The sequence below is a fragment of the Lepisma saccharinum genome, chromosome 29, assembly GCF_977018435.1.
Source record: "Lepisma saccharinum chromosome 29, izLepSacc3.1, whole genome shotgun sequence".
NCBI lineage: Eukaryota > Metazoa > Arthropoda > Insecta > Zygentoma > Lepismatidae > Lepisma > Lepisma saccharinum.
The window spans coordinates 7,843,478-7,871,119 of record NC_139257.1 but is presented as its reverse complement, the minus strand read 5'-3'; positions in this window follow the sequence as shown (position 1 = coordinate 7,871,119).

Genomic DNA, 27,642 nt, shown 5'->3' with positions numbered 1-27,642 from the left:
GTTAGGTGACTTGCAACGACGAAGGCCTTCTAGCAATACGAACTTAGCTTATGCCGGCGTAATTCGCTAAAATATCTTTAAATTTGCATATTTCTCATACCGCCGTATCTTGTTCTATTAGACCTCTTCAAGAAAATCGCCAATTAGTGAAAACTAATTGAGCACAACAGCAAAAGAGGTGCTAATAGGGCAAGCATACAATGATATGGGGATATGTGAATTGTCGGTTTCTTCGATTCAGATAAATGGATCGAATTGAAACTGGGATATTTTGCATTTTTTTTATATGATAGCTAAAATAACAGAGATTTTGATTGGCTAATAATTTATACGTGGTGTTTTCTGATTGGTTTAAGTAAGCAAAATTTCTATTGGCTGTCTAAAGCCGGAGCACAGCGCTGATTTCTCACCTTTGCTGGATTGGCAGAGGAACCCACATGGCGGGGGATAGAACCTGAACGGGCTCCACCAAAGTATAGGAGACTAGAAGCATATAATTTGGCGAAAAAACCTAAGTAAGGTCATAGAGAATATTTCAAAAAAAGATTTTTTTTTTAAAAAAAAGTTAACAATTATATTTTGCATTGCACAGCATTGGATATTAAATAACATACCCCCAAAAAATCTCTGCATTATGCGTTCTGTAAAAAATTGCCCTACGTGCCAAACTGCTGTGTCAAGTAAACATTTTCAAAGGCACTGTCGTACTTGTGTGCCGGGAAAACAAATATGTGCGACCAAACTGTGCTCTAAGTGTGGAAAAAATATTTCTATTCCCAACTTCAAGCGACACCAGCTTACTTGCAAGAGCACTGGAACATCTCTATCGCAACCTTCCAAGCGAAAGGTAGAAGTAACCTCTCTCGATGCATCGCCACCTGCCAAACGCGTCAAGCTGGCGAAGAAAGCAGACCGGTTTGCGTTTGAGCATTTATTAGAAGACTTTGACATAACATCAGACAGCTTCTGCGATGTGCGTAGTTTTCTGGGGAGCGAGCGAGCTAAGATAATATCCATCCTCAACGATGCATTGGCCACACACTCCACTAAATTCTATGCTGTGCTATGCTGCAAGTATAAGAAACCGTCTGATAAAATATATAAATTCTTCCATGCCACAAAAGCAAAAACACTGCATCAGGCAGATGTCACTGACCTCGACAGCATCTACGACAAGTTTGTCGAGGAGCTTGTGGCAAAGCACGAGGAGCATCAGGCTGAAGGCTCGGGCGGTTCGCTGTGTGGCGACCCCCACAAACTTTGTTTGAAACTTAACAAATTCCTGCCACTGGCAGGGTCTAGCTATATTGCCCTGCCACCCGAGGTTAAAGCAAAAAAAGCTATTCTCAATATTCAGAACAAAGACACCAAATGCTTCCTCTGGTCGGTGCTGGCAGCATTGCACCCTATACCTTGGGAAAAGAGTCCACGCCGTGTTGCACACTACAAGCAGTATGAGTTGGAACTGGAGGATGCAATGGCGGGGATTGCCTACCCTGTAGAAGTCTCGCATATTCGCAAGTTTGAGGTTCGTGCTCGTGACTTGTTGGGCCTGCAATTAGCCATCAATGTTTACGGTCTCGAGAACAAACATGAGGTCTACCCCATTCGCGTGAGCAACGTGAGCAACAACAACGAGGCACGAGAAATCAACCTCCTGCTCATCAAGGACGAAACCCATCACCATTACACCCTCATTCGCTCGCTCTCTCGGCTTGTTTCGAGCCAACGGAGCAGTGATAGTCACCACGTCGAGGTGTGTCGCAGGTGCTTGTCTACATTTCGCAATCGAGAACAGCAGGATTACCGGCGCATCAGAGGTCCCAACATTGCTGCTGAGAAGCTAGCTCGCCACATGCTCTACTGTGGTACCAACAAGCCTGCACGAACTATCCTGCCCGAACCTGGTGCAGTAGAGTGCTTTCGCAGGCACAGTGCTATGGTGAAGCATCCTGCCTATATTGTAGCAGACTTCGAGGCCTTTCTTCAACCTCTGTCTAACTGCGAGCCCAACCCCGAAACATCCTCTACCATTCCTTTCCAAATCCACGAGGCCTCGAGTTACTCCTATGTTGTGGTGTGGCGAGACCAACATATTGCCTCCGAGCCCTATGTGTATCGCGGTCCCGACCCGGTCAAACACTTCCTGGAGAGAATGCAACAGGAAGCCATCAAGATAGGGAAGGTGCTGTTGGCCCCCAAGCCCATGCTGCCTCTGTCTCCCAAAGACAAGCATCAGCACGAAATAGCTCTAAATTGTCCTGTTTGCAACTCGGTCTTCACTGACGATAACAAAAAGGTCCACCACCATGACCATTATGGGACCGGAAGCTACATTGGCCCGTGGTGCAGCAGGTGTAACTTGAGAGCCAGGGACCCGCGCTTCATACCGGTCTTTTTTCACAATGGCTCGGGATATGATTTCCATCACTTGGTCACACATCTAGGGTACGACAATGCAAGAATCAATGTCCTGGCACAAAACGAGGAGCGTTATATTAGCGTCAGCAAGTGGGTGCCGATCCCCGGCGACTCAAAAAACAGGAGCATCGAGCTTCGGTTCCTCGACTCTCTGAGGTTCCTCCAGGCAAGCCTGGATGCTCTTGCTGGGAAGCTCAGAGACGACCAACTAGCCATTACCACATCAAGTTTCCCGAACTTAGATGTCGCACTCATCAGACGTAAAGGGGTCTACCCCTACGAATACGTCACCGACCCTTCCAAGTTCGAAGAAGAGTTGCTGCCTCCCCAGGATAAATTCTACAGCCAGCTGAGAGGTTCAGGTATTACCGACGAGGAGTACAAGCATGCTCAGTCTATGTGGGTCAAGTTGGGTTGCCGAACTTTTGGTGATTACCACGATGCATACCTGAAGCTTGATGTGACGCTTCTTGGCGATGTGTTCCAGGCGTTCCGGGCGACTGCGATAAACATTTACAACCTGGACCCTGTATATTTTTACAGCCTTCCTGGACTGGCATGGTCGGCCATGCTCCTGCTGACTAAAGTTAAACTTTCCCTTATCTCCGATATTGATATCATGCTTTTCATCGAGAGAGCTATCCGGGGCGGCATGGTCCAAGTGTCGCAACGCTTCGCACACGCCAACAATCAGCACATGGCCACTGGTTACGACCGCTCCCAACCATCAAGCTACATCATGTACACTGATGTGAATAATCTTTACGGGCACTCCATGATGCAGCCACTCCCAACAGGACAGTTTGAGTGGGTTGATCCTTTATACCACGACATCGAAAAAGAGTGCGACGAGTTTGGGTTTTTTGCCGAGGTGGACCTTGACTTCCCCGAGAAGCTGCAGGATACATTCTGTGACCTTTCGCCTGCTCCGGAATTCAAGTGTCCACCTGGCTCAGATCAACCAAAGCTCGTCATGGACTTGGAGCCCAAAAAGCGTTATGTGCTACACTACCGGAACCTCCAGTGGTTAATGCAGCAAGGGGTCTCGGTCAAAGCAGTTCACCGCGTGCTCTTGTTCAGGCAGTCTCCATGGTTGAAGCCGTACATCGAACTGAACACCGAACATCGCACTGCTGCCACTTCGGAACTTGATCGCGATTTTTTCAAATTAATGAACAATGCGGTATTTGGGAAGACCATGGAGAATGTGCGAAATCGCGTTGATGTGAGGTTGGTGACGAAGAAAACACAGTGTCGTCGACTTGTTGCAAGCTCGCTGTTCAGATCTCGAACAATTTACAACGAACAGATGTCTCTGATTCACATGAACCGGGGCGAGGTGCTACTCAACAAGCCCATCTATGTGGGAGCTGCAGTTTTGGATCTGAGCAAGTTGTGCATGTTCGAGACATATTACGACATACTACGTGCACACTACAACCACAATATCTCACTCCTCTACACAGACACAGACAGCTTGGTGTACCATGTTCGCACGGCCGATGCGTATGGTGATATAGCCAAAGTTCCAGCTCTTGTCAAGCTCTTCGACACATCGGGCTATCCCCAGCCAAACCGGTATGGAATTCTGCCCCGAAACAAAAAAATACCCGGCAAACTCAAGGACGAGAAAGACGGGGATGTGATTGTGGACTTTGCTGGACTTCGTGCCAAAGCCTATGCGATCCGGGCTGAGGGTTCTGTAACAAAAAAGGCAAAGGGTGTAAGCAGGCAAGTGGTTCGGGAGCACCTCAAGTTTGAGGATTACCTCGAGTGCCTCAGAACAAAATCGCCCATTCTACAAAAAGAGCATCGTATCCAAAGCGTCGATCATGTGCTTACAACTAATATTGTCAGGAAAGTTGCTCTGGATGCACACGACGACAAGAGGTGTATTCTTGAATGTGGGGTCCATACACTTCCGTGGGGCCACTATCGCCTGCAAACTAGTAAGGCCTGCCCAGAGTGCAACAAAAAGTAATAGGCAATGCAAAATGAAAAAAAAAATCAATTTTAATTTACTTCAACTTCCTCGATTACATGCATGGCACAGCAAAATTAAACTTCTGGGAAACTGCTTATTGTAGTTTGTACTTGTGTATATAAAATTCCACATTTCTTATTGTGTGCTATTTTTTTAATTTTTTTTTTTGTATCTAAAACTGTTCAGTTACTCTTTCATTCTTGACGTCATACACAAATGTTTTCTCTGCAATAAGAATGACACTGCACAGAGTATCTGCAGGCAAGGCGTCGTGGAACTCGCATACAATCTTGATGTTGGTACGATCGTTAACAACCACCTGTTTTCTTTTAGATGTGTTGATGACAAACATGGGTCTGCGAGCTATGAACTCGTCGGGGTTGTAGTACACGTCCACATTGCCGGAGGTCACTCTCTTGTAAGCTGTGTACGCCTCGTAAAGTTTCAGGTAATCATCGTTTGTAATGTTTAAGTTATAATTCTCGCGTGGAAAAACTTCATTCCTTCCATTTTTGAGGTAAACATTCTTAATTTTGCAATTATCGAACTGGCTAGAATCTTTCTCTTGGTTATTATCTTTCCCCGTCTGGAAGAGCACGACGGTAAACTCTGGCATATCGTACCGGATGCTGTTGAACTGCGTAGTAACATCAAATTCAAAATGGCTGCCAGAAGCAGGTTTCTGCACGCACTGGTAGCCGTAAAATTGGATGGGTACTTGGGGGTTCTTCAAAATATCGGCTTTGTACTTGAGACCGTAGTTAGATTCGTATTCTACCACAGGCATGCGCAGCTCCATGAACTGGATGACGCACTTGGCTGCGTCGGGTAGTGTGTTGGCAAGTGCTGCACCGTCTGCACCCAAGGTGCTGTAACGCATCAGCACATCGTTGTCATTGGCGCTTCTGCGAAAAGTGACGCGCAAGCCACCCTTCCACATAATCTCCGTGTAGTCGGAGAAGAAGCCTGGAAGCAAGCGCATGGGAAACAGTACTGTGTGGCTTCGAGTTTTGATTTTTGTATCTGCTTCGAATCCCCCTGCCTGGTAATATGCCGCATCGCTCTTGGAGAGTTTCAGTGTTCCCACAGCTGTAGAAGTAATCCCGGGGTAGTCAACCCTATCGATGACGGTGCCATGCTTTCTAACTTCCACTTGCGAGAACAGATGCGGCACAAAATTGTCCACAAGTTTTAAATTTGCATTGGCGTTAAATGCTTCCCCGTTGTCTCTCTTCACCACATCAAACTTGATATACAAATCAGCTCTGTGAGGGTGAATGAACCCATCCCCGACGTCCACATCGTATTCGATCTCCCTGTTCGGTTCGTTCAAATTGGCGAACGTGCGACGATTGGGTGGGAAAGATTGCAACTCGTAACTTTCGATTTGCTCCATGATTGTTATTTATTATACGTTAATCTCCACGACGGCGGTGGTAGTAGCTCCGGCAAAATTCACCACCTCATCTTTTTCGTTTGTCACTGCCAATTCTATGTTGTCTATGCGATTACGAGATATAGGGAAGTATATCGGTGGTGAGGGTGTGTATATAATCGGTTCCATGAATTCAGAGTTTGGTTTGAACGTAGCGATGATACCTGTCTGCTTGTGGCTGCCTGGGATGCCATCCGAGGATTTGGTGATCATGCCTTCTGCCACGTTGCAATGTATGTTCAGAGTTTCGATGGCTAGAAATTTAGGAATGTTGGCACCGATGTGCTTGATGCCAGGTTCGAGCTTTGTGTTGTTCTCGAATCCCAGAAGCTCTCCAACAGTGCCTAGGTCTACTGTTTCCGTAGCAGACACAATTTCAACTCTGTGAGTTACAGAATTTTGAGATAGCAGTATATTTCTTGGCAATTGGGCTTGCAAGGTAGACAGATTGTACTGTCCTGGCGTGATAACTATTTTTTCATTTCCAACAGTAATTTTGTTATTGTGCTCCGTGACATTGGGTATCAGGTACATGCTGTAGAATGCACGAAGAGCAATAGATTTAGGATAAATGATGTCGTCATGCAACGCGAGTTTCAAGACCGAAGTCTCGCTGGTGAGATGGAACACTCCCATGGTGTTTTAGGTACCACAATGCTTTCTGAAAATGCTCCACTGAGGGGTTATTTATTTTAGACATGTATGCGAGAACGGAAAGGCATAGGTGGCCGCAGTTAACATCGGTGAAACCCTGGATGCGTTTGTCATTGTAGTAGAGGTTGGCAACACTGAGATACTTCACCAACCTGGCAGGCGGTGTGCCACCGAACGAATCGAAAACAAATGCATTGTTATCGTCAATTTTGAGGTAGCATATCCAATGTGTACCAGGATTTTTGTAACTGTCCAGGTTGACCACGCCATACTCCTTTTTCTTCACAGCAGAGGGTAGAGAATCGGACATGAAAACACCCCTGAAGTTCCTTATTCCCAACAGTTCGATCAGAGATTCAATATCGAAGTTGGACAGGGCTTCTTCTTTTTTTTATATTTCTTCAAAGCATCGAGGTTGCTTTTTCGCTTTTTGGTCACACCTTTCCCCTTCTTTTCCATAGCCAGGTTGTGACGTTTCTGTTCTTCCAGCTCGGCCTTGTTCTTTTTTGCATCGATGACGGTTTTGGCAATGGCAGCACTGCCTCCTGCCAAGCTGCCCACTGCACCCAAAGCTGCCAAGATGGCCGGAATGCTGAATATGAAACCTCCAATCTTCTGCTGCTTCCGCGAATGTTGCAACTTTTTCAATTGTGGAGTGCTGAGCAGCAATTTCATTCCGTGTCCTTTAGACAAGCATGAACGTTTCTTCTCGCGTTGTTTCTTGGTGAGTAACCCATCGAGGGCACCCAGCGTTTTCAGATTCGAATATGGTATCTGGTACACGACGCCCTTGGGCTTCATGATGTAATTTTTTTTTTACGGTATGTTATTTTATATATGTTCAGAGATTTTTTGTTTTCCCTCCCGTGTAATTTTTTTTACGGTATGTTATTTATATATACTTTGCAGCTATTAAACAAATTCTATTATGTGCTTTGTTTTCTTACCAAGAAGTTCTTTTGTCCCCTTGTACACGATTCGAGTTGTACTCTCGATTAAAATAGATAGCTTCTCGTCGGATAACATGCTAGCGTATCGATCTGGTAAAAATAGACTGTATTGTCCGTTGAGCAACAGACGTACTTTGGGACCATACTGGGTTGCAACAATTGAACCGGAAGTTATTGCGTAAGGTTTGTCCACTTCCAATTCCTGAATTTTTACATACTCGACTGACAAATTTAGCATTTGTTTTAATGCCTGGACGTCACTAATTTTTTCACCCATATCGAAGAAATATTTTTTTGGTCTCGTAGATTTTTTACAGTGTGTTATTTATAGAAAAAAGTTTTGGCATTGCCTAATGCGATGAGGTGATCGATGATCCTACTGGTTTCAGCATTTGAAGCATACCAGTCGTCTGTATATCATGTCCTCCCCTGTCTCCACTCGTGAAGTTCGTCCATCTTATCAGCCAATTTTTCATCAGCAGCCCGAAAAAGAGCATAGGGAGAAGAAGAAGATTTTACATCGCTTATTTTTCTCAGATGATCCAGAAGTAGCATTTCACAGGGCAAGCGAAATTGTGGTGTTATTTTAACTAAATCAATAAGCTTTTTAACATCCTCGTGACTATCGTCGAAAGTAAATGTAAATATTTTGTATAACACTTCTGTTGGTAAGTCTGTTATATGCGTAGACATTTTTTACTGTATGTTATTTAATTACAGCCCCCACCCCAATTTTCGTTTTGTATTCATGGCAATGGTCGTGCCCAATGCTGCAACCCGTTCACCCAGCGAGGCGTCTCTGCTGACGAGTCTCCCGAACGCGGCATGCTCCAATTTTTTATCAGCATCGTGACGCGCATCTAAATTCGTATATGTGTTGTAAGCAATGTCGTGATCCTTGCATGCAGCATCCAGCAGATTTACCCCCTTGTCACCTCTCTCCAGTCGCCGTTCCAGTTTAGTACCCGGTCCGCAGTATTGGTAACCTGGTAGGTGCATCTCGAAGGGTAGCTTGTTGATGATGTCGTTCACGAGACCTCGACCCTCGGCCACATTCCAGAATTTGGGAGGCAGGGTGTTGATGATTTTGATAAGGTAACCTATACCTTTGTTGTCGTTGACAATAAAGTTGCTAAGCTTGGTGCTAATCATGTCCATGATGCCCACTTTCTCGTTGTGGAAGTTGCGATTGCCTGCATTTTCCTCGCCTGCGATAACCAGCAATCGATCTACAAGCTTCCTTACGTCGTCTACCCAAACAAACTCTTTAGGTAGGGTATTGTAGAGTTTGACACCGCTGCCAGTCTTGAGCTGGTTCCATATTGGCTTGATGAGGTTCCTGTATTTTTCTCCACTGCTTGATTTTACGCGATTCTGTGTTGCATCGTTGTTTTGGTACAGGGCATCCGTCATGATTAAAATTTCTGTGTAACTTTGGTAATCCTCGTCTGTGTAATCTTTAGGTTGCTTTTTGGTGATAAGTTCCCACAGGCCCACAGTGCCAGGATACCTAGTCCAGCTGTTCTTCTCGCCCAAATTAATTTTCACGTCGTCACCTTCGAACGTAACTTTTGACTTTCCAATTTTCCAAACCACACCCTCGTTAAGTTCCACAGAGGGGTACAATCCAAACACCTCGTCCTTTTCAAATTTCCCAGTGCTCAGGTAATCTCTCGCCAACGGACCTAATTCAACTACCTTGTCCGAAGAGGTACTGCCTAGAACCTGACGTCTCAGAGGTGCAGCTCCAAGTTCGAACGGGGTAGTGTGAATACTGGATATCGGTGTAGGCACAGCATAATTTCGAGCAGCAAGTGGCACGAGCTCGTTGATTAAATCTTTATTTTGCTCGGTAACATCTTTGATGTCTTTACCTAGTCCACTTATAGCATCAATAATAGGTTGGTCCTGTCGCTTTTTCTCTTCGTAAATTCCGCGATTCTCTGATTTCCAACCCCTGAAGCGTTTGGCCAGGTAGTCGCGCAGCTTCAAGTTGTCGTCTGCGAGTTTGCGTTTCATCATTTGTTATTTATAATACGTCAAGACGTTTCTTGTAACGTCGCAACGTTTAGAAAGTTGTTTATTTTGTTTCTGTATTTTCCGTCATTGGGTTTCCTCGTCATGTCTATCGTGGCGAATCCGAAATCATCTTGATTCCAGCATGAAGAGCAAAATTTGGAAAACTGATTGTAGTTCATGTCCCCGCCTACATAATCATCGTAAGCATGTTTTAAATTGGTGTGGTCTTGACGAAACAAGCAAATAAAATTAGCGTTGTCTCGGAGAAGCTGCTTGGGAATTTTAGAAAAAGTCTGAGCAAGGTAGAAGCAGTCCATGCCTCTGTGCCGCCCCTGTGTAAAAAAATTGCGAATTTCGTTATGGTTCTCCAGGATGACATCGTCGAAGACCACCACCGAATTTTCATGGCAGCAGTCTAGTGGCATTACTTCGGAGGCAAAAGTAGCTATGCTCAGCCCTTCGTACAGTTTTGTCAGCTGTTGATATTTTGCTTGCTCCAAACTTTTGGAAAAAACATACAAGTGCCTGTTCTTCCAATCTAACCAGTCGGGAGCAAGAAGAAAATTATCAATAAGTAAAGTTGTTTTCCCACACCCTGAAGGTCCGACAATAAGGCAGCGAATGTTGTCCGGCAACAGTTCGCCGTTTTTCCTAGCCTGACGCTCCGGGGGAAAATCTGGTAGTCGCCTCACCACATCCCAAGCACCCGTTACACAATCACCTCGTTTGCATCGATCCAACTTTTTTCCTCGAGTCCCAGCCATTTCACCAACAGTTTGTCACCTTTTCTACGTAATACTTTTTCGATAAGATACGTATTGGGGTATTTTGTTTTAGAGAGTTCCTCCTCGTAGAATCGCCCTTTCAAAATTTCGTCGCGATTATCTTTTATTATATACGTGTGACGGTTACCGGGTAACAATCGAGCAACAGTGAAAAGTTCCGTACTCCAGTTTTTGGTAAAGCCTTTTTCAAACATGCGCTTAAATTTACTAATTCTTACTTGGTCTCCAATTTTGAATTTCGGTTTTTTGTTAGTGGGCCGGTACTTGGGGCAATAAACAGTAGAGATCAGTCGTGCCTCATCAGACTTGCTGACATCGGCAGGCTTCATGCGTATCGTGCTATGCAAACTGTGATTATAGTCGTTTACGAGTTCCGGAAGCACATTGACCCACTTGTGGTTACCTTGAAGCGTGAATCGTTTCCACATGCGTGTTTTGAGAGTACGGTTAAAACGTTCCACTACGCTGGCTTTGATGTGACTGAAAGTCGAGTAATGTTGAATATTTTGTTTCTGAACAAACTGTTGAAATATCGAGTTGTAAAATTCCTTTCCGTTATCCGTTTGAAGAAATCGAGGTCGCCTGCCACTTTCATTGAAAATAGTTTTGAATGCTTCCATTACGCACACACCTGTTTTAGCCTTGAGGGGCAAAGCCCACGCAAATTTTGAAAATGTATCTATAACAGTAAGAAGATACTTGTATCCTTTGTTGATTTTATGTAAATTTTTCAGGTTGCCGCTACTCATTTCCACAAGGTCAGCCTGCCAAAGGTCATCCACGCCTTTGGTCACCACCGCCAGTCGTTTGTAGTTTCGTCGTGCAGGTTTATGCAGCTCGTTCACGATACCCTGCCTAGACATGGCGCGAAAATAAGAATATAGCCTGGATGGGATTTCTGGCTGCAGACAATGCTGGGTTTTCTATATACAGCTTGTCACCTATTTCTATGTCGATAATTTGAGTGGCATCTTCGGCATAGGCAGTCTCGCGACTTTCGGGGTGTGTGAAATCGACCAGCTCAACTCCTCTTATTTTAGGCTCATCGCCAATGTTCGTCACGGTCATGATTGGGTAGTGGGTTGCGTGAGGCAAAGACCAGTAGGAAACCTTGACGAACTGAAGTGTGCCAGCGAGGAAAAATTGATGATAAGCTTTTGCAGGAGTCAACATGTAGAGTTTGTAACCTGGATTGAAAGGGGAGGAGAACTCTCTGTTTGGTATGCTGTACAGTTCGATGACAATCGTAGACTTGAGATTGTCGATGCTGGCATTTAAAGTGTTTACGTTGGTTCGAACCTCGGTCTCTATATCCTCCAATCTGCCATTCACCGATTCCAGGTGTTCCTCGATAGCGTGAACAACAGTGTCGTAGTTTGGTTTGATCTTTACATCGACAATAAGGCTCTTGAATTTTTCATTTAAGTCATGTAGTTGGGTGCTGAAATTAGCTATAGTCGATTCCTGACTTGCCTCGATACTCCCAATTTGCTCTTTCACGCTGGCAATAATCTGCTGCAGGCTTTCTACAAGCGTCAACTTGGAGCTCTGTATTACAAGGTCGTGGACCTGGGTTCTAATTTCCGCAAACAATTCATGCAGCTCGGTGATGTTCTGGTTGGTAGGTAAAGTCGCGACAGACCCCCGTATCGATTCAATTTCGGATTGGATGTTTTTGATGTCGTCGGATTTGAGTATTCGGTTGAGAGTTCTCTTCACGCTTTTCAATTCCTGAGAGGTAGGCAGGGTGGCCACCGTGTTTTGGAGCGATTCCAAAGCTTTTTTCACCGCGTCCAACTCGGAGGCATCGGCAGCAGCACGTATGCCTTCTTGCAGTTGTGTTATGTCATCCTGGGTGGGAGTAGATTGTTGCAGGGTTTCCAACTTAGTCTGTATGTCGTCGATCAAGTGATGGAAATGAGACAACTCGGATTCTGCATTCAGATTTTCCAGTTTGGCGATTTGCTGTTGAACGTTGGCCAGTGTATCCCTGATGCCCGGCAGTTTGGTTTCCAGCTCATCGTGAACGTTCGCCAGATCATTTCTAATGACAGCAAGTGCATCCTCAATATGGGTTATGGTGCCTTGCAGCTTCCCGAAATCCTCGTAGGTCTCAAGTTGGACTTTGATGTTGGCCACGCTACGGGCAATGGCGTTCAGTTCGCTAGACGACGGTAGATTGTTGATAAAATCCTCCAGTGTTTGGAGTTTAGTTTTTACTTCGTTGATGGCCGCATGCAAAGCGTCCGTTTGTAGCTCAGCCTTGATGCTTTCCAACGTAGGGATTTTGAAAGATTGAAACTGTTCGCGCAATTTAGCAATACTAGCGTTCACGCGATCGTAGTCGTCTTGTGTTTTAATGCTCTGGATGATAGTTTGCAGTTCGGTCTGGATGTTGCTTGTTTGGTCCTGCAAGCGTTGTTTCAGCTGTTCAACGTCTGAGGTTTGCGTTTGTTGCAGCTTCAGAAGTTCGTTCTGCAGATTGCCCACACTCAGTGCCAGCTTGTCGAGATTGTCTATCGACGCAAGGTCGGTGTATTTTTGCAGCAGCGATTTTAGCTCTGCATCAATCTTGAGTACAGGGTCCAAGCACTGAGACTGCAAGCTAGCTATCTCGGACTGGAGGCTGGAGTTGAGCGTGGACTGGAGGGCCTGCAGATCGCTTCGCAACTTCTTGACCCTGACGTCGAGCATGAGAAGCTCGTCGCCATGGTCGTCGCGTTTCGTATGGCCAAAAATATCGTTAGGCATTATTGTTATTTATTATAGGATAGCTAATTTTCATTTCTATGAAAAAAGGGATGAGTTTGTCGTAGTCGTCCAAGAGCTCTATGTACAGGCGATCGCCAGCAGATACATCGTACGTGGTGGTACTGTTCATCCTATCGTGTTTGATGCGATAGATGTTCTTGCCGGAGGAAATTTTGGCCTCTCCTTTATTCTCGGGATTCATGTCAAACTGCAGTTTGCCGGAGATGGGGAATTGGTAATAATTCAAGTTGTTGTTGAATATGTAGAAAGTTTTGCCCACATCCTCGTCGTACTGGGTCAGGATGCTATTCAAGTGTATAATCAACAAACCGTTGAGTTTAGATAATAGGGAGGGTAACAGGTCCAAGCTCGCAGGTGGCGACGGTGCATTTTGGGCGAATGCCTCCATAGCCTGCTTCCTGAAGCCAAACAGGTTCATAGGCATTGTTATTTTATTTTATATTTAGCGATTTGTTTCAAGCGTCAAATAATAATTCGAGCCTCGTCAGTGCTGCCAATTCCTATTTGTAGGTTAGCTTAGCCAGTAAAAAATTATATAGTAGAATTTTCTTTAAATAAATTGGCAAAAAAACCCAAGCCTCAAAGAAGGCTACGCCGAGTTGGAAATACTGCTGGTGAGGTTAACATACACCATAAAAGGCTACGCCGAGTTGGAAACACTGCTTGTGAGGTTAACATACACCATAAAAGGCTACGCCGAGTTGGAAACACTGCTTGTGAGGTTAACATACACCATAAAAGGCTACGCCGAGTTGGCAACACTGCTTGTGAGGTTAACATACACCATAAAAGGCTACGCCGAGTTGGAAATACTGCTGGTGAGGTTAACATACACCATAAAAGGCTACGCCTCGCCCAAACACATGTACACTCACACACAAAAAAAAAGCTAAAAAAATTATACACCGTGAAAGGCTACGCCGAGTTGGAAATACTGCTGGTGAGGTTAACATACACCATAAAAGGCTACGCCGAGTTAGCAACACTGCTTGTGAGGTTAACATACACCGTGAAAGGCTTCAAAATATCAGTTGGTGAAATTTTCGGGGGGTGAGTTGGCACCACTGCGAGCCCCACATGATGATTCGAGCCCCAAATGAGGATTTAGAACCGGGCCACCTGTACTACTAACGAATCTTTCGAAACCTGCGTGCTATAACTTTCTGTCTGCTTCGTGACGTGCATCCAGATCGGTGCGAGTGGTGTTGTAGGCGATGTCGTGATCTTTGCATGCGGCGTCCAACGGATTCACACCCTTGTCTCCTCTCTTCAATCTTTTCTCGAGTTTGGTACCCGGTCCGCAGTACTGGTAGCCGGGTAAATACATCTCGAAAGATAACTTGTTGATGATGTCGTTCACGAGTCCCTTTCCTTCGGCAACGTTCCAGAATCTCGGAGGCAGCGTGTTGATAATTTTAGTGAGGTAACCTATGCCCTTGTCGTCGTTCACGATGAAGTTGGAAAGTTTTGTGCTGATCATGTCCACAATTCCCACCTTCTCGTTGTAGAAATTACGATTGCCTGCATTCTCCTCTCCTGCAATAACCAACAACCTGTCTATGAGCTTGCGCACGTCGTCCACCCACACAAACTCTTTGGGCAGGGTGTTGTAGAGTTTGACGCCGCTGCCTGTTTTCACCTGGTTCCAAATCGGCTTGATGAGATTCCTGTACTTCTCGCCGCTGCTCGATTTCACCCTATTCTGCGTAGCGTCGTTGTTCTGGTACAAGGCATCCGTCATGATCAAAATTTCCTTGTAACTCTGGTAATCTTCGTCGGTGTAATCTTTCGGCTGCTTTTTGGCAACGAGTTCCCACAGTCCCACCGTACCCGGATACCTGTTCCAACTATCCTTCTCGCCTAAATTAACTTTAATGTCGTTGCCTTCGAAGGTCACCTTCGATTTTCCAATCTTCCAAACCACACCGCCGCCTTCGTTGCTCTCCATGCTCGGATACAATCCGAACACTTCATCCTTGTCGAATTTCCCCGTGCTCAGGTAGTCTCGTGCCAAAGGTCCCAACTCGATCTTATCCAAAGACGACGGCGTGCTACCTATGGCTCGACGTCGTGCCGGTACGTCCTTCAGTTCGAACGGCGTCGAAGGAATGCTCGAAATGGGCGTGGGTACGGTGTAACTTTTAGCTGCAAGTGGTACGAATTCGTTGATCAAATTTTTATTTTGTTCCGTGACGCCTTTAATTTCTTTACCTAGATCGCTGATGGCGTCGATCACAGGTTGATCTTGACGTTTCTTCTCTTCGTAGAATCCGCGATTCTCGGATTTCCAACCTTTGAAACGTTTCGCGAGGTAATCGCGAAGCTTGAGATTTTCGTCTTCGATTTTTCGTTTCGTCATAGCGTTATTTATACACGTCGTTTCTCACAACGTTGCAACGTTTAGAAAGTCGTTGATTTTGTTTCTGTATTTTCCGTCGTTGGGTTTCCTCGTCATGTCGATCGTCGCGAATCCGAAATCGTCACTGTTCCAACAGTGGGAGCAGCAGCGTTCCGAAAATTGATTGTAGTTCATGTCTCCGCCTACGTAGTCATCGTACGCGTGCTTGAGGTTGGTGTGATCTTGACGAAACAAACATATGAAATTAGCGTTGTCGCGTACTAACTGTTTTGGAATTTTGGAAAACGTTTGAGCTAGGAAGAAGCAATCTATTCCTTTGTGACGAGCTTGCGTGAAAAAATTGCGAATTTCATTTTGATTTTCCAGGATGACATCGTCGAACACAACGACTGAATTTTCACGACAATCGTCGAGTGGCTTTATTTCCGAAGAGAACGTTGCAATGTCCAGACCATCGTACAGTTTCATCAGTTGCTGGTATTTGGATTGCTCCAAACTTTTCGAGAACATGTACAGGTGCCTGTTCTTCCAATCTAACCAATTCGGTGCGAGGAGAAAATTGTCCACGAGCAGTGTTGTTTTCCCACACCCCGAAGGACCTACGATCAGACAGCGGATGCTGTCGGGAAGCAACTCGCCGTTCTTTTTTTTGTTTGACTTTCCGAATCCGGTAGACGCTTCACCACGTTCCACGTACTCACAAGATCACTTCGTTCGCGTCGATCCAACTCTTTTCCGGAAGTCCCAGCCATTTGACAAACAGTTTGTTGCCTTTCCTACGCAATACTTTCTCGATGAGGTACGTGTTGGGATGTTTTGTTTTAGAGAGTTCCTCTTCGTAAAATCTTCCTTTCAAAATCTCGCCGCTACTATCTTTTATTATATACGTGTGTCGGTTTCCGGGTAAAACTCGAACCACCGTAAAAAGTTCCGTGCTCCAATTTTTTGTGAACCCCTTCTCGAAGGTGCGTTTGAATTTGCTGATCCTCACCTGGTCTCCAATTTTGAATTTTGATTTCTTGGTAGTCGTGGGAGTGTACTTTGGACAGTAAACTGTAGAAATTAAACGCTGCTCGTCAGATTTCGTAACATCAGCTGGCTTCATGCCTATCGTTCTGTGTACCGAATCATTATAGGTGTCGACGAGTTCCGGCAGTATGTCGACCCATTTGTAATTTCCTCGAAGCGTGAATCGTTTCCACATGTGTGTTTTCAAGGTTCGATTAAATCTTTCCACGATGCTGGCTTTGATGTGACTGAAAGTCGAATAATGTCGAATGTTATGTTTTTGAATAAACTTTTGGAATACGGCGTTGTAAAATTCTTTACCGTTGTCTGTTTGCAAAAACCGTGGTCGTCTGTCGCTTTCGCGAAAAATTGTCTTGAATGCTTCCGTGACGCATGTTCCCGTTTTGGCTTTCAAAGGTAGAGCCCATGCGAATTTCGAAAACGTGTCTATGACGGTGAGGAGGTACTTGTTGCCCTCGTTCAATTTATGTACGTTTTTCAGATTGCCGCTGCTCATCTCCACGAGGTCACTTTGCCAGAGGTCATCGATGCTCTTGGTTACCACCGCCAAACGTTGGTAGTTGCGGCGTGCAGGTTTATGCAATTCTTCGACGATGGCTTGCCTAGACATTTTTTAGAGATTACGTTTGAAGAGAAGCACAAGCGTGATGGGATTCAAAGAGGGTGGCACCTCACCAGTGTTTTGAATGATCAGCTTATCGCCAGCACTCACGTCGAAAACGGTAAGATCTTCGTCTTCGTGTATTTCATATACGTTGCGCGTTTCGTTCCAACGTGCCAGAGGAATGTTTCCTGCTTTCTGAACACCACGATTCGATATCAAGGTCATGGTGGGAACGCTAGCTTTTCTGCCGTGAGACCAGTACGAAAATTCGTTTATCTGAATCGTGCCATCGAGGAGAAACTTGTAGTACGGATGATAAGGATGTAACATGTACAGTTTGTTACCTTCGACGAACGTGGAGATTCTCTGTTGATTGGGTATGCTGTTGATTTCGATGGCTTGCAGAGAATGCAGTTTGACGAATTTAGTATCGATGCTAACGAGGTTGCTGTGAAGCTGTCCCAGTGTATTTTGTACGGGCAACAAATATTCGACTATGGTATCTGTTACTGTAGAAAATGACGGTTTGATTTTCACTTCCACGTTCAACTGCTTGTAGTTTTCGTTGAGTTCTTGCAACTTTGCACCGAAAGAGGCCAGCGTCGATTCCTGCGTGGATTCCAGCACTCCAACTTGATCCCTGATGTTGACGACAATACTCTGAAGGTTCTCGACTTGATTTAATTTCGAACTTTTCTCGGTAAGATCGTTCACGATGCTTCGCATCTCGGTAAACTGCGTGTGAAGGTCGGCGACGCTCTGCGAAGTGGGCAGCGTCGACACCAGCGAAGCAAGTTCGTCTCGAATCTGTTCCACGTTCGCCGTTTCCGTTTCTAGTCGTTTTAGCATACGTGATATGTTCCTTTTCAAAGCGTGTAATTCTTTGGAGGTGGGGAGATTGGCCACCCTACTCTCGAGATCGCTCAATGAACTTTTGATGTCGCTCGAATCGGATAGTGCCGTCACCGCCGTTTTCAATTTTTCCAAATCTTCGCTCGAAGGTACGCTCGTCCGTAACGATTCCAAGTCACCCTGTATGTTGTCCAGCACGTGATGAAAATGAGCAAGATTGGATTCGACGTTCAAATTTTCTAAATATTCGATCTTCTGCTGAACCGTGCTCAACGTGTCTTGTATGCTCGTCAACGCGTTCGCTTCAGCGTGAATATTTTTAATTTCTTCGTTGATCAACTCCAGAGACGCCTGAAGCGTAGCGATGGTGGTTTGAATGTGTTCGAAATCTCGATAAGCCTCCAATTGAATTTTTATGTTTGCGACGCTTTTGCCGATGACCTGCAGTTCGTCTGACGATGGTAGGTTCGTCATAGTATCTTCCAAAGTCTGTAACTTGGATTTAATTTCTTCCAACGTGCTGGCGAATTCTTCTTGTAATTTGGAAACAACAACATGCAAGCGTTCTACATCAATATCTTTCACGACGGTTTGAAGTTCAGAGAAATTCTTGTCGATTGCCGAAGTTCGTTCTTCGATTTCGAGTTTCAATTTTTCCAAATCTTCATTTTTCGATTGAAATTGCTGCAATTTGAGCAAATCATTTTGAAGCTTATCCACGCTCAACTGTATATTTTGAACATTGTCGTAAGAAGGTACGTCGACATAATTTTTTATGAGCGTTTTCAGTTCGGAATCGATTTTCAGAATGGGGTCGAGACATTGCGTTTGGAGCGTAGCGATCTCCGACTCTAAACTTTTGTTTAAGGTCTCCTGCAAAGCGATCAAATCGCTCCTCAACTTTTTAATTCGGACGTCCAACATGAGAATCTCTTCTGCGTGGTCTACACGTTTGGTGTGGCCGAAAATGTCGTTAGGCATTTTGGTTACGGGTTATTTATTAAAGGATAGACGATTCGTAATTCTACGAAGAGAGGAATGAGTTTGTCGTAATCTCCTAGGAGTTCCACGTATAAACAATCTCCTGCAGAAACATCGTACGTAATGTTAGAAAGCATCTTGTCGTGCTTGATTCGAAAAATGTTTTTGCCGGTAGATATTTTGATTTCGCCTATGTTTTCCGGATTCACGGTGATCCGAAGTTTTCCATCGATCGTAATTTTGTAAAAATGTAAATTGTTGTTGAAGACGTAAAACATCTTGCCCACATCGTCATCCAATTTTGTCCAAATACTGTTGAGATGAACGATCAGTAGACCGTTGAGTTTAGTTAACATGGAAGGTAGAAATTCATGATCTGTCGTCGCGCAGTGTACAGTCTCCATGTTGGCTTGTTTTCGGAAACCAAAGAGATTCATAGGTATGCTGGTTATTTAAGAATACGGTCAAAGTTTTTTGTAATGACTGTCAGTGTTTTTTTTTTGTTGTTTTTTTTTATGAATCTTCTGTTGAAGATGGGCACATGTTGCAGGTTTTGCTTTGTGCTAAGCGATAGTGCCCCCACGGCAGTGTGTGGATTCCACATTGGAGAACGCACCTCTTGTCGTCGTTGGGATCCAGGGCAATCTTCCTCACTTTGTTGGTGGTCAACACATGGTCGACGCTCTGGATGCGCTGTTCTGCTCTTAGAACCGACGACTTGGTCTTGAGGCAATCGACGAAGTCCTCGAATGTGAGATGCTCCCGAACCACCTGTCTGCCGACACCCTTGGCCTTCTTGGTAACGCTGCCCTCGGCTTTGATGGTATAGGCCTTGGCGCGAAGACCTGCAAACTCGAGAATCACGTCTCCGTCCTTCTCGTGTTTGAGTTTGCCGGGCTCTTTTTTGTTGCGAGTCGGGATTTTGTATCGGTTTGGCTGGGGATAGCCTGACGTGTCGAAGAGGTTAACCAAAGATGGAACTGTGGCTATATCCCCGTATGCGTCGGCTAAACGAACGTGGTACACCAAGCTGTCCGTGTCCGTGTAGAGAAGCGAGATGTTGTGGCCGTAGTGTGGACGTAATATGTTGTAATACGTCTCGAACATGTGAAGCTTGCTCAGATCCAGAACCGTGGCTCCGACGTAGATGGGTTTGTCGAGCCTCACCTCACCTTGCTTCATGTGAATCAGAGCCAGCTGCTCGTTATAGATTGTTCGAGACTTGAACAATGGACTCGCGACAAGCTGACGACATCGCTCTTTCCTCGTCACCAATTTTATGTCCACGCGATTCCGTACATTCTCCATGGTCTTGCCAAACACCGCATTATTCATGAGCTTGAAGAAATCCTTATCAAGCTCGGACGTGGCTGCGGTGCGGTATTCAGTGTTAACTTCAATATATGGACGCAACCATGGAGAATGCTCGAACTTGAGGATGCGGTGAACTGCGTGGACTGTGACCCCTCGCTGCATCAACCACCGGAGATTCTGGTAGTGCAGGATGTAATTCTTCTTGGGTTCGAAATCCATGACGAGCTTCTTCTGGTTGGAATCGGGTGGACACTTGAACTCGGGTGCAGGGGGGAGATCGCAGAACAAATCCTGCAGCTTCTCGGAGAACCCATGTTCCGAATCGTCGAAGCTTTCGATGTCGAATTTGGAAGGATCGGCCCACTCGAACCCTCTAAAGGGGAGTGGCTGCATCATGGAGTGCCCGTACAAGTTATTCACGTCCGTGTGCATGATGTAGCTTGACGGTTGGGTGGAGTCGTAGCCAGTAGCCATGTGATGGTTGTTGGCGCGTGCGTGCCGTTGCGACACCTGGACCATTCCACCCCGCACGGCACGTTCTACAAACAGCATCATGTCCTCGTCCGAAAGAAGCTCAAGCTCGATCTTCGTCACCAGAAGCATGGCTGACCACGCCAGTCCGGGGAGGCTATAGAAGTAGGCGGGGTCCAGCTTGTAGATGGTCTTCGCAGTTGCACGAAACGCCTGGAACACATCGGCGAGAAGCGTCACATCAAGTTTGAGGTACGCGTCGTGGTAGTCCCCGAGAGTTCGACAACCTAGCTCGCGCCACATGGACTGGGCATGGTGGTATTCTTCGTTGGTAATGTTCGAGCCTCGTAGCTGACTGTAGAACTTCACCTGGGGAGGTAGCGACGTCTCCGCGAACTTGGCAGGGTCTGTGACGTATTCGTAGGGGTAGACCCCCTTACGCCTGAAGAGACCGGCGTCCAAGTTCGGAAAATTTGCAGAGGTAATGAACATTTGCTCGTTGCTAAGCTTCCCCGCGAGAGCATCGAGGCTGGTCGGGAGAAACCTCAGGGAGTCGAGGAAGCGAAGCTCGACGGTAGAGTCTGCTCCCGGGATTCGAACCCATTTGCTCACACTGATGTAACGCTCCTCATTCTGTGCCAGAACGTTGATTTGCATGTCGTCGTACCCAAGATGCTTGATCAGGTGGTGAAAGTCGTACCCCGAGCCATTGTGAAAAAACACAGGGATGAAGCGCGGGTCCCGGGCCATGCGGTTGCAGTCGTCGCACCAAGGACCAACATACCTACCGTTAAAGTGATCGTGGTGTCGGACTTTATGGTTTATGGCGGTGTACTCCTTAACGCAGACAGGGCAAGTGATGGCCTCGTCGTGTCTACGTTGATCGTCGGGGGACAGTGGGAGCATAGACTTGGGGGCCAACAGCACCTTCCCTATCTCGTTGGCTTCCACAACCATCCTCTCGAGGAAGTGTTTGGCTGCGCCAGGACCACGGTACACGTAGGGCTTGGGGGTGATGTGCTGGTCTCGTCGCACCACAACGTAGGCATAACTCGAGGCCTCGTGGAGTTGGTAAGGGGTGGTGGAAGAAACTTCAGGATCGGGATCGCAAGTGGACAGGGGTTTAAGAAAAGCCTCGAAATCCGCGATGATGATAGCGGGGTGTTTTACCATGGCACCGTGCATGCGGAAACGCTCCACGGTGCCAGGTTTGGGCAAGACTACCACACCCGGCTTGTTGGCATTGCAATAAAGTTTGTGGTTAGCGAGCTTCTCGGCAGCGATATTGGGACCTCGAACATGTTGGTAACTGCGTTGATCCTGTCCGTCGAATATTGACAAGCACCTGCGACACACCTCGACGTGGTGACTATCACTGCTCCGTTGGCTCGAAACAAGCCGAGAGAGGGAACGGATGAGGGTGTAATGGTAATGGGTCTCGTCCTTGATGAGCAGAAGATGAATTTCCTGCACACCATCGTCGTCTACGTCGCTCACCCGGATAGGGTACACCACATTTTCGTCGGTGAGGCCATAAACGTTGATGGCCAACCGAGGGTTGTGTGTACGGGTCTCGAACTTGCGAATGTCCGAAAGCGCCACCGGGTAGTCGATCCCAGCCATCGCATCTTCCAGCTCTGGCTCGTAGGGTAGGTAGTGGTTAACTCGGCGTGGTTGGTTTTTCCAGTGGACAGGGTGTAACGCTGCAAGCACACACCATATGAAGCACTTGGCGTCACTGTTCTGAATGTTCAGGACGGCCTTCTTTTCCACAATCTTATCTGGTAAGTGGACGTAGCTGGAGGCGGAGAGAGGCACAAACTTGCAAAGTTTGATGCGCAGTTCGTGAGGCTCCCCACACAGCGAACCCCCCGAGCCCTTGGCTTGATGTTCTTCTTGTTTAACCAGCAGCTCCTCGACAAACTTGTTGTAGATGACCTCTAGGTTTTCGACATCCGCCAGATGCAGCGTCTTCGCCTTGGTGTTGTGGCAGAAGCTGTAAATTTCATCAGACGGCTTCTTGTACCAGCAACGTAGCGATGCGTAGAATTTAGTGGAGGAGTGCGTAGCCAGTGCATTACTAAGAATAGAAACTATCTCTGCTCGCTTCTCCTCTAAAAAGCTACGAACATCGCAAGAGTCATCCGACAATCGGACGTAATCTCCTAATATTCCTCCAAAAGCAGACCGGTCTGCTTTCGCCACAGTCTTGATGCGTTTGGCGGATGGTGGTGAGTCGGCTTCCGCTTTCCTCTTGGTTGAGCTGGTCGACGGTTGAGCACCAGATGTACTTTCGCTTAAACAAGTAAGCTTATGCTTCTTGGCATACGCAATTGTGATGTGTTTATTGCATCCGGAACATAGTTCGGTGGCAGCCAAATGCTTGCCTGGCACGCAGGTGCGACAATGTCTTGCAAAATGTTTGCTTGATATGGTTTTTTTGCACACGGGGCAACTTTTCATGGAGCGCATTTTTTCGGGGTATGTTTATTTATATGTGATCTGTTGGTGGTAGAGTGTTTACAAAATAAAAATGCCTTATGAGAAAAATTTTGTAAGCTAATTCTAATTGGTGTTAGTTTGAGGGGTTTATTTATATATGGGTAGTGTTGTCTTCCTCAAATATGTGCTTTAATCAACCCTATAAAAAAAAATAAAAAAAATATATAAGAAAAATATGATTGTAGATAGAAAAAACACAATAAATATTGTATGCATGTGTAATTCTATTTAGCTTATTTTTGCTAGACACGAATATTCTTCAGATTTTATTGCCTATTAGTATATTTTTCTACTATTCTAGTAGAGGTGTTTTGGCTGATATAATAGCAAATATATATATATATATATATAGCTATTTTGAAATTCTAAAACTTCAAGGTATACTTATTTTTACATGCGAATATACATCATAAAAAATTACACAATCGTATTTTTTTTCATACACACATTTTTTTTATTTTCAGAAAACAAAATTATTTTCGATCTCCATTTTTAAAATCAAACAATAAACATTATTTGTGTTTATAGTATTTGTCGGGCAATAGTAGATAAAACAAGAATAGGTTTTCTACGACCCATAGTTTACGAGTTACAAAACAACTTAGAAATTACATCTTGAAATTTAAATTTAAAATAACTCGAAAACAGTAAGCACTAATCATTATGTTTCCAATAGGTTGTAGAGTACATTCAATTTTTTATCAAATATCATTAAAATTTTCGAAATAGGGTAAAAACTAAGCCAGCAAATCAAGTTTCTCAAAAAATAAAAAAATTGTCTATATTTTCGAAACTTGAGGGGGTGGAATCGATTTTATTTGCTAGTCGAATAGTTTTCGTCAAATCCTATCCAACAAACCTAAAATCATCATCCTAGGTCAATTAGGAGACAAGAAAATCAATGTCTTGGAAAACATCTTAAGACAAATGTCTTAAGAAAATTTTCTTGACAGACCGGAAGTAACATCTTGACAGACCGGAAGTCGACTTTCTTAAAGATTAAGACAAATATCTTAAGATGTTTTCCAAGACATTGATTTTCTTGGTTCCTATGGGACCTAGAACCACGCAACTTTGGATTATGTATATACCGTTGTTTTTTCCTACATATTTACTAGGGTTCGATAGTGCTGTGGTTGTGTTGTTGCCTTGTAATCAAGAGGTTCTAGGTTCGAACCCGATAAAAGTATATAGTGGTTCGGATCCTACTTTAAAAAAACTGTAGGCCTAGTCCCGATTAGCCTTACTGTGCATAAAATAGACTTAAAACAACAAATCCAACCTAGAGTATCAACAAATTCAAAAAATAGAGTTTCCCCCTGTACACTTGTATAATTGTAAACTCCAAGTTCGATACCCGACGGAGGTGGTTCGGATCCCACTGTAGGTCCAGTTTCGATTAGCCTTACTGTGCATAAAATAGACTTAAAAACAACAAAATCCAATCCAGAGTATCAACAAATTCAAAAAATAGAGTTTCCCCTGTACACTTGTATAATTTTAAACTCCAAGTTCGATACCCGGCAGAGGTGGTTCGGATCCCGCTGTAGGCCCAGTTTCGATTAGCCTTACTATGCATAAAATAGACTTAAAACAACAAAATCTAATCGAAAATATCAACAAATTCAAAAAAAATAAAGTTTCCCCTGTACACTTGTATAATTGTAAACTCCAAGTTCGATACCCAGTGGAAGTGGTTCGGATCCCACTGTAGACCCAGTTTCGATTAGCCTTACTATGCATAAAATAGACTTAAAAAAACAAATCCAACCCAGTGTACACGCATCAATACTATCCACTATAAGTAAACTAACATGATCATAATCAATGCCCCCTCTCCCTCCGATTGTTACCTCGCTTTTATGTTATTTGCGATGAAGAATAGTTTTTTTCAAGCACATGTTATATATGCTCATATTTTTTTGTTTAGCGTAATTTCGTTGTTTAATCAAAACAACACTTTCTGTTCACTAACGCCGCTCGCAATTATTATTAACACACACACATGCAAAAAAAATAACAAAAAACAAAACTTACCTACAAAAAGCTGCTAGCAATTTAACACACACAAAACAGTAGTATAATTGCGTAAATTTTAGTTTTATAGCTGGTTAAGCAACTTGTGTGCGTATAACTTATGCTAATATGGTACTCACCTGACAGACCAAACTAATTCGGTTTCTATTACACTTGATATTACACTTGGTATAGCGTACACTTTTATGCGGCTACCCAGTAGCAATACTCGACTGCAACTGATGTGCGCGGGGTTTCTAATAGAAACTTATACCTGTCGGTAGCTAAAATTCCAAGGTTGGTTCGAGTTACGTGTGCATGGCCTTTGACGATAAATAATAACAAAAAAAAAACACACCCGTCCATCATGATTTGGATCGCAGCCTTTGGAGCTTTCTGCATTGTAGTCGTCATAATATGGGTCACCTTGGCATACTATAGAAAATCCAGCAAGAAGAATAACAAAAAAGCAGACAAAAGCCCTGGCGTGTATCACGTCCCCGATTCGCCGGATGTCGATCAATACCCGAGCATTCCTGGCGTGCCCGGCAGCGGAACCAACACAATACCGCCGAGGCCACCCGTACAAAGACCGACCGGAACTGGGCCGAGCAGACCTTCGGGTGGGAACAATAACGCAGGAGACAATCAGACGCCACCGCCTCACGTTCCCACGCTAACTCCTCCAGTTACCAGCAGCACTCTGCCAAATAACCAAAATACTACAACAACAATTAACCCACCCACTATTGCCGGCACCACCACTACCATACAAAAAAAAACACGTGAAACTCTACAGAGGTGTGGTTATCTACAACCGCAGCCGTTAGAAAACCTTTTACTTTTTTTGGTTGGGCACCACGCACCCTGGCGAGGTTGTAGGTGCCAGGCATCCTAAAAAACAACAATTATTTATTTGTTTGTTTGCCTCACAATACAGGTGCGCGCGCGCGCGTATGCATGTGCAGCACATCGTTTCCGCGAGAGAGGTTTACAAAGGTCGCGATATACCAGCTCTAGGTCTCTCTCTCTTCATCTTACAGCAATGTTGGTATCTCTATCTTTTTTAGTTGCAGGTGGGTTGCCAACACAATCTAGTTAATAATACTACATATTATACACACACACGCACACACATACTGTGTTGCCATCCATCCATCCATCCATCCATCTCTCTCTCTTTTACGGCAGTGTGTGTTTTGTTGCCGGTTCTCCTTGCCCAGTGTATGTATGTTACGCCAGTATATAAATTGGTTAAGCCCTTGCCAAGTAAAAAAACTGTAGGTAAATATTAGCAACATTGTCGGTTGTTTAACTTTTCCCCCCTCTCTCTCTCCTCTCTCTTTTTTTTGTAAAAAGCTATGGCAAAAATACCAGTAGGTTGGCAACTTGCTTTATGCACTGTAAGGCAGACCTCAAGCAGTGTTGCCAGCTCCTTGCTTTAGGTTAGGTTAGACCAAAAAAACCTTGGTGATTTTTCCGAGTAAAGTGTTGGCAACACTGCGAGCACACAAGTGCCAGCTCCTTGCTTTAGGTTAGATTAGACCAAAAAAAACCTTGGTGATTTTTTCAAGTAAGGTGTTGGCCACACTGCGAGAAAATAAGGCTTATGCCTTACAAGAGCAAACCATTAAGACAAGCCTCAAGCAGTGTTGCCAGCTCCTTGTTTTAGGTTAGGTTAGACCCAAAAAAAAACCTTGGTGATTTTTTTAAGTAAGAGGCTGGCAACACTGCGAGAAAATGGGGCTCATGCCTTACGAGAGAAATCCATTAAGGCGAGCCCCACCGAGCCCCATTTTCGGTTTGTCAACCGGGTTGATCCTACTACTAGTCAAGTTGGTACTATAAGCAGGAAAGTGATATCATGCAGAATACACCACTTTGAAAAGGTGAAAATTGTCATACTCTTATAAATGAACTCTCTTATTAGGGGGCACAGGGGGCGAAGTATCTGACTTGGGGCGCCCCTGCCCCCCCCCCCTTTGGCGTTGTCACTGCTTCCAACCCTCTAATAACTTTACTGCTGATAGCCTCAGCTTCGCAATGGGAGCTTGCGTGTCGGCGAATAATACAAAGGACTTGTTTATCTTACAAGGGGTTCACTGTCCTTCTTTCATTCAAAGTCTGCCGTTTTCCATTTCTCTCAGCTTTTCCTAGCAGCTGAAAAGAATCCTATATAAGTGTCCCTCGTATTATTGTTCCTGCAAAACTTCCTGTCGGCAAGCAAAGCAAATTACAGAATTTTTATTGCCTCTCCCTTGCATCAACCTTCTCCTAGGTCTGGATTTATGGCACTTACCCGCTACTGCAAGTCAACCTCGCCCCTGAAGCAACGGTGTCCATTGGACAAAGCGAAACCTCTGTCAGTGGTGAGCGGCGAAAAATAGTCTCGGAATACACCCTGGCCGTAACCAGGCAGGGGGTTTGCTGAGCTCCCCTCCTTCCTGGCATTGCTGTCAGCTTCCCTCTGAAGTGTGATAAAAAACTACTTTGT